Source organism: Lactuca serriola, chromosome 4 (assembly GCF_051521515.1).
Source record: "Lactuca serriola cultivar US96UC23 chromosome 4, Lser_US96UC23_V15, whole genome shotgun sequence".
Taxonomy (NCBI): domain Eukaryota; kingdom Viridiplantae; phylum Streptophyta; class Magnoliopsida; order Asterales; family Asteraceae; genus Lactuca; species Lactuca serriola.
The window spans coordinates 331,534,743-331,542,587 of NC_136411.1; the positions used below are offsets into that span (position 1 = coordinate 331,534,743).

Sequence of the window (7,845 nt, forward strand, 5' to 3'; positions counted from 1 at the left end):
CCCAAAGGATTCTTACTTGGGATACGCACTGATTCGGTGTCTTCAGTAGTACGGTCCCTATACTACCGTCCACACCGCATCAGTATTCACTCCAAGTCCTCCTCCTTGGATCCTAGATCACAAGTACTCTACATCTCACTAGCATAGGCTACCCTTCGGTAGGCTTCTCATAAACTCCTCACTACTACCTACACACTTTCAAGCATCTCATAGCTGCAGAAATCTTCCTAGGCTAAGGCATCACAAATCAAGCCACTCTGGGCCTAATATGAATACCTAGCCTACTTTAGCATAACATATCATAGCATATCTCATAACATATAATGTAAGAGTATTTTGGGAAATCACCGTTCGGGCGCTGGCTGACCGTACACATTGCTTCTTTTTGCTTTTCTCAAATACTTTTTCTTTTTTAGAAAAATTGTTCATTTTATGAAAAACTTTCTCAAATCCTCGGTTTGAGTTTGGATACACCCGAAGATGCACCCGAATCCTTCAAACTAAGGCTCTGATACCAACTTGTAACGACGTGAATTTTCAAAACAATTTTTTTTTCATTTTTAAATCATATTTTTATTCATCCAAAACAATATCAAACAAATTGTATTCAATGCCATCATAACAACAAATCCCATAATCTCAAAACATAATCTCCATGAGTGTGTACGGATCACGCCAACGCCTTCCCGTGATCCTCGCTAGTACCTGAAACACATAACACAACAATTGTAAGCATAAATGCTTAGTGAGTTCCCCAAAATACCACATACAACACATACGCCTTTCCAGGCCATAACTCTATGGAACCTTTCGGTCCAAGAGTCTCAGGGGACTTCCATCCTGAATCCTGGTAGACCTTCCGATCCGTAACCTCCTGACCTTCCGGTCCATGTAATCTTGACCTTCCGGTCCATATCATCTTGACCTTCCGGTCCTTATCATACATAACATACATAACACATACATATCACATAACAACATATAGCATATACATCTCATAGCATATAAGACCTTCCGGTCACACATAGGTACCAGTGACCACTACAAAAGTGTGGTGCACCTATGGTAGGGAGTGACGTGCCTCCTGAGAACCCCATAAATAGGACTTTAGCCATCTTCATTTGTTACACCATTCTTTCATCTTCCAAGAGAATTTCTCCTCTCACCCTCGAGCATTTCAGACCCTTCTTATTCGACTTCTTGTTTTGTAGTTTTAGTAGTTCAGTAGCGAAGCTCTAGAAGTTTTGGAAAGATATAAGAAAGTAGGCGTTAATGTTCTGCTCACGGATATTTGGATTGTATCAAATCAAGTAAGTTATATTTACTCTTATCTAGTTATATCCTTAATTGTTGTTGTGGACCTATAAGTACTAGATTAGTGATTTATTTCAATTAAATGTTTTGATTGGTCTACTTACAGGATATGTGTCTAGGATAGACACGTTGGCGAGGTTGTTCGATTTTTCAGAAAATATATATGTCGAAATGGCCAGGTCTACCCGGCTGTCTTGACTGGCTGATCCTTATTTGATAGCCATGAAAGTATATTTTAGGATTAGTAAAGGATCTAGTTATATATTTGTTATGTTCAAATGGTAGGTAACCAATATAGTATATCATCGGTTGTGTTCGTGCCGAGTTGTCTGCAAAGCTAACTACTTAGTTGTTTCAGGACTGTTCAGGTGAGTTTGCGCACTGTACTATATATTATTGTATGTATCCTTTACATGTTAACTGGTAGTTATATATATATATATATATATATATATATATATATATATATATATGTATGTAACTATATATATCATGATATATATATATATATATATATATATATATATATATATATATATATATATATATATATATTAGGAGTTGATGGCAGAACGACGAAATGTTGTGAGCCTATAGACTTGTGTTGACGATGGAGTGTTGATAGGTTGTGAGTCCAGATAGACATGTTATTGGTGGAACGAAGAAAGGTCGTAAGCCAGTTTTTGTATGTATTGTATATTTATTGTGATATACGATATTTTGGGGAACTCACTAAGCCTTAGCTTACAGTTACGAATTAACTATTTTCAGATTGTTCCTCTGATCATGAGAAGGCTCCAACATGACTGTACATGCATCAAAGAAATCATATGTTTTGGACTTCCTCTTTTATCTTAATTAATGTAATAAATTTGTCCTTCTAATGAAAATGGGCTTTTGGATTTGTTCTATGTTTGTTTTGAAAATGAAAATTTTATGATAAAAATTGGGATGATATAAGTTGGTATCAAAACCCTGGTTTGAGAGATTTGGACGCACGTTTACGTGTTTCTGAACTTAAACTAAGGACCAGCAATATTTTTACAAATCTATTTGAAAAAGAATTTTATACAAAGGGAAAGATGTGATGCGTATAGTCAATTGGAGCTCAGAAAGGAAGGTGATTCCCAATATATCCACACTTTCTATATTTGTTGATATGTGAATTGTTAGAAGTGAATACTAGTATGAGCGCTAAGGATCTTTTCAGGAATTTCGTATAAAAATTTCATGATAGCTAGGATGCCTTGTAGTCTTATAATTTGCTTGGATGTGCTATTTCAAAACTTGTGCTGATATTTGTACGTGCTAAGAATATGCTTTAGAGTTATACATAACTAGGATTCTATAGCCTTAGAATGCTTTATTCAGCTATGCTTCATGTTCCTTGTTTGTTTGTAGGCTTGGGGTAGAATAATTAATTCAATCGTCTATCCAATCATGGATTACGTACGACTTGCATACATAAGACAACTATCGATGTTAGCAGAGACTTTAACGATACAAGAGCTGGTGTAGAGGGAATCTTGGAAGGAAAGTCTAGGAAAGCTTAAATGTTCGTCTCTTTAGCACTAGGTGTGTTAAAAAGTCTAACCGTATTGGATTGTTGTGACTTGGAAGCATTGGGACAATTTATGGAACTTCTATGGATAGATGTGAAAGGTAATGTGGGCTCATACTACCGGAAGCACATGATCCGTACAAGAATCAAGAAAAGCTACAAGGTTAGTAATTAGTCGGTAGTGGTTAAATATTATTATAAGTTAGTTCTATGATTATGTATGAATTTATCCCCATTTAGTATCTTCAGTATGGTGATGATCACTAGAGGAGACAATTCTGGTTCTAGATGGGATCGGACAGGTCAGGCATGAGTGATAATGATATATACAATTTAATAGAGACTAGGATACGGGCGAACATAAAGGAAATAATTCCATAAATGGTTGATTCTATCAAGATCAAAATGATCACCATGTTTCACAAGTGTTAGAACACTGTCTCTGACACTATTGTCGTCGCAGCCAATGCTGTTGTCGCTGCTGCTGCACCGCTGGCTGGTAGGGAAATGCCCTACCGAGAGTTCACTAACATGAAACCCCCCAATTTGGATTGTATCAAACACCTAATTGCTAGCAGAAGTTTTTCGTAGATTGATACACAGTTTATATACCAACTTTTAATTTATAAACCAACAATCTCAGCGAGCTAAATGCGATAGGCAGTGTACCTAATCAAACAGTAGTATAGTAAGAAAGTAGGGTGTCGAACACAAACGGAACGGGAATAATTAAAAGATAAAATCTCTACTAAAAGTTCACCAATTTAAAAGAAAGTAATTGGGGGGTTTTTTCTCTATTTTTCAAGTCGAGATTACTTAAAAGCTATTAACACAAAAATAGATGAACTAATAAAGAACAATCAAAATTAAGTTTTAAGACTAGATATTATAGACTTCCGTTTAGATACAATTCACTTACTCTGATGTTTGATTACATAGATAGTGAAATGGCTAAAGATGTTTTTGCTTACCAATTCCGAAGATGATTAGAATTTATGATAAAAAGAATAATCCTTTAGTAAAACAAGTTTATTCATTCATTGATCAAGTGGACAAACAAACAAGCATACTAGTGCTAAGTGCAAATTATTCTTTTTATTACTATTGGAATTTCGATTTGTTACTTCATATTTTTGTAACACCTTTACAAGTTGTTCATTGCAAATGTGGGTTCCACGATCATTAATTAATCCTTTAGGCATGCCAAAAGGAGAAAATAACCTTTCTAGAATCTTAACGACAACATGTGCATCATTAGTGGGTAAATCTTGCACTTCCGCCTACTTCGTCACATAGTCGGTCACTACTAGGATGTACGTGTTACCTTGTAAGGATGGAAATGGTGCCATAAAGTCGAATCTCCAAATATTAAACACCTGACAAACTTGAATAATATTCTGAGCCATTTCATTGCACAAGGAGATGTTTCGTGATCTTTGATGCGAATCACATTCTTTGACAAATGTAGACGCATCCTTGAAAATTTTGGGCTAAAGAATCATGCATCAAATAATTTATTTCCCATTTATTGTGCTCCATGATGCCCTCCGGTAGGTCTATTATGACAATGATGTAAGATGTCTCTTACTTCTTCGTAAAATCAGATATTCTTATATTACCGTCAACGCATCTTTGGAATAGATAACACTCGTCTGAAAAATAGTACTTAAGGTCGGAAAATAACTTCTTCTTTTGTTGATAGGAAAGACCTTTTGGAAGGTAATTTCTTGCAAGGTAGTTCATGATGTCCGCGAACCAATGTTCTTCTCCCGATATAACTATTAAGTGCTCATCTATAATGTTATCATCAATCTCTTCTTCTTTCAACCTCGAGTTCCGGATTATCTAATCTTGAGAGATGATCGGCCACGAATTTTCCATTCACTTCTTGCCTTTTCTCTGAATGTCAAACTGCTGAAGTAATAGCACCCATTAGATCAACCTTGGTTTTGCATCTTACTTGTTCAATAAATTTTTTAAGGAAGAATGGTCAGTGAACACATTTTTTTAGAAAAGATTAAGTACGAACTTAATTTATCAAAATCATAGACAATTGCTAATAATTCCTTCTCTGTGGCGGTATAGTTTTATTGATCTGAGTTTAGTGTTTTGCTCGCATAGTAGATTGGTTGAAAATGGTTTTCAACCTTTTGTCCTAAAACTGTTCCTGATGCATTGTCACTAACAACACACATTAACTCAAATGGAAGGTTCCAATCCGAGCGATGGTGTTTTTCTGTTTTTTCAACACCTCAACCATGCACTCTTTGCTTTTAGGCTTCAGATCAGCTGCGATGATCACCAGTTTCTGTTCATTATCTTCTAGGAAAGTGTTTTCCAAATGATCAAGTAAGAGAATCAATTTAGATTTTTGACTCTATTTAGTGGCCACGGTGTGGGCATTTTCTTGCCATTCCATAGGGCTACATTCTGGCCCATCTGATCGCGATTTCCCTGCTTCCCACGTGTGTAGGGTATTTGGCCGCGACGTGGGAGTTCTTAAGCTTGTTTTTTCACTTCTGCGTACTCACTTTCTTCTAGCAGCCTCTCTTGTTCTTCATGGTTGTGTTCGGCATCAAAACCATCTTCCTTCAGAGTCATGTACCCCTCTGAGTTATTCTCTTTCCATTCTTGAATTTTTCTTTCCAAAAATTTATCGAAAGTATCCACCGAGAAGACAATGTCATCACCAATTATCGAGTGCTTCATGGCTTGATTAAAAACCAAACATAATGGCATCCTATCTTATATGAAGGTTCAAATTTTAACTCTCTAATGTCGACCAATGCCCCCACGGTGCTGAGAAAAGGTCTTCCAAGAATGATAGGGAGTTGATTGTCTTATTCCATGTCAAGCACAACAAAATCTACTTGAAACACAAACTTGTCAATTTTAACCAAAAGGTCTTCATATATTCCTCTTGGGAATGTCAACGTATTCTAGGTAAGATGAATGGCCACTTAGATTGGTCTTGGCTCTGGGAGATTTAACTTTTTGTAAAACAAATATTGCAATAGATTCACGCTAGCTCCCAAATCGGCAAGAGCGTGACTTGTGGCTAGAATCACGATTTGATAAGGAACCGTCAAGCTCCCCGGATCTCCCATATTCTTTGGTAGTTTGCTAAGCATTGCTGCAAAGCAATTTTCTTTCAATATCACATTTGAGGCCAACTCCATTTTCTTTCAGTTTGTAAGAAGATCCTTCAAGAACTTTGCATACTTTGGCATTTGTGCAACGACTTTTTTAAATCGGATATTGATTTGAAGGGCTTTGATATGTTCCAGAAACTTTTTGTAATCCTTAACTTGTTTGTCTTGCTTGGATCATCTTGGATATGGTATAGGTGGCTTGTAAGCTTTGACATATAGTTGGTTAGTGAGTTTTTCAGATGCCCATGTTGAAAGACCTTCGTCGCTACGCCGTGGCTGCTGGGCAACCTCTTTTATGTTGCTTTCTTCATCCTGTTGTTGTACACTAGATGAACCATCAATAGCTAAAGGAACTAAAAGGTTGATAATCTTGCCACTTCTAGTTGTTATGGACTTGACGTGAGCCTTGGGATTGGTTGTTGTGATGCTTGGAACTGTTCCTGGAAGAAATTCGTTGAATTGTCTCAAAAGTTGCACAATTTGTTGCTCAATGTTGCGAATTGATGCTTGCTGATTTCTAAGAGTTGCATCAGTGTCGTCATGTCTTTTTTCAGTGGTGGTCTGAAACTCTTGAAGCATGGACTCGAAGTCAAATTTTTTTCTCTGAGTCCGGTTGCTCTTCTTTTATTTATTTATTTATTTATTTATTTATTTATTTATAAAACGTGCATCCTTTTTTGTTGTATTTTTCTTCATTTTCCTTGATGTATTCATCATCTGCCTTCCATTGCATTTTGGGCGTCCCCAATCATCATCATATCTATCCCCACTCAATTAACAAGCTTGATCCTTTAAGTTTCCATTCTCATCAAGGTCGCAATCTTTGGGTAAGTGTGGCCCGCAACAATTATCACAACCCACTTGAATAACATGGATTGACTGGCCTATCTTCATGATTCTTCAATCCATAATATCTTGCTTTCAAAATTACCATCATTAAGTCCTTTGAAGCTACATTTCCACTCATGTTTCCTCTTCTCGTATCATCTTGAGGGTTGTGATAATCCCTCGAATGTTTGGCAAAGTCTTCTATTACCTCCTTCATTGTAGTTGGATTTGGGTCCTTGAGAATCAAGGAGTTGTCTTGTGGACACGTTTACCCCATCATAGAAGATTGATACTTCTTATCGCACATTCAGGTCGTGTTGGGGGAAATTTCATAGCATTCCTTCTATCTTTCCCATGCCTCATACAAAGATTCTCCATAGTTTTGTTGAAAGTTGGTCATGTTCTTATTAAACCTTAAAAGCTTTTAAGACGGGCTCTGTTGGATTAGCTGTCTAAGCCCATAACTATAATTGGTATGTGCTTGACCCGATAATAGTATGGTCCGTTTGGGTTGTTACACTCTGGAACAATTTGATGGGATGGATACTTGAAGAAAAGGTTATTGTGGTTTATTAATATATTATAAGTATAATATATTAATTGAGGAATCACATTATTTAATTAGTATTGATCAAGAATTAATTTGGTATTAATTCAGTCATCAAAAGAAACTAATTAAAGTTACGGGGACTGATTAAGTAAATCAGTAATTATGGTAGTTGGACTCATGACCCATGTTGATTAGAGTTGGACTAAACCTATATGCAAGTCCATAAAGGTTTTTCCCAAAAGGCCTATGAAATATGAAGGGTCATGGTCGGTTAGGGTTTGCATTAATGTAAACCTAAACTATATAACAAACTCCTAACACCTAAAATTGGTTACCCCATGCACACTAAGAGTTGCTAGATGATTATGAGCTCACAAAACTCTCTCTCAAGTCCATTCTATTGTTCTTGGTTTGTTATAAGACATTTGAGGCATCACACT

At 36.4% G+C, this 7,845-nt stretch overlaps 1 non-coding gene across 1 annotated transcript; it reads left to right on the forward strand.

Moving 5' to 3' along the window:
- Window positions 1-7,164: 7,164 nt before the first annotated feature.
- Window positions 7,165-7,270, forward strand: LOC145103641 (small nucleolar RNA R71). Its single transcript, XR_013706721.1, has one exon. It is a non-coding gene; the product is annotated as a small nucleolar RNA R71 (small nucleolar RNA).
- Window positions 7,271-7,845: the final 575 nt, after the last annotated feature.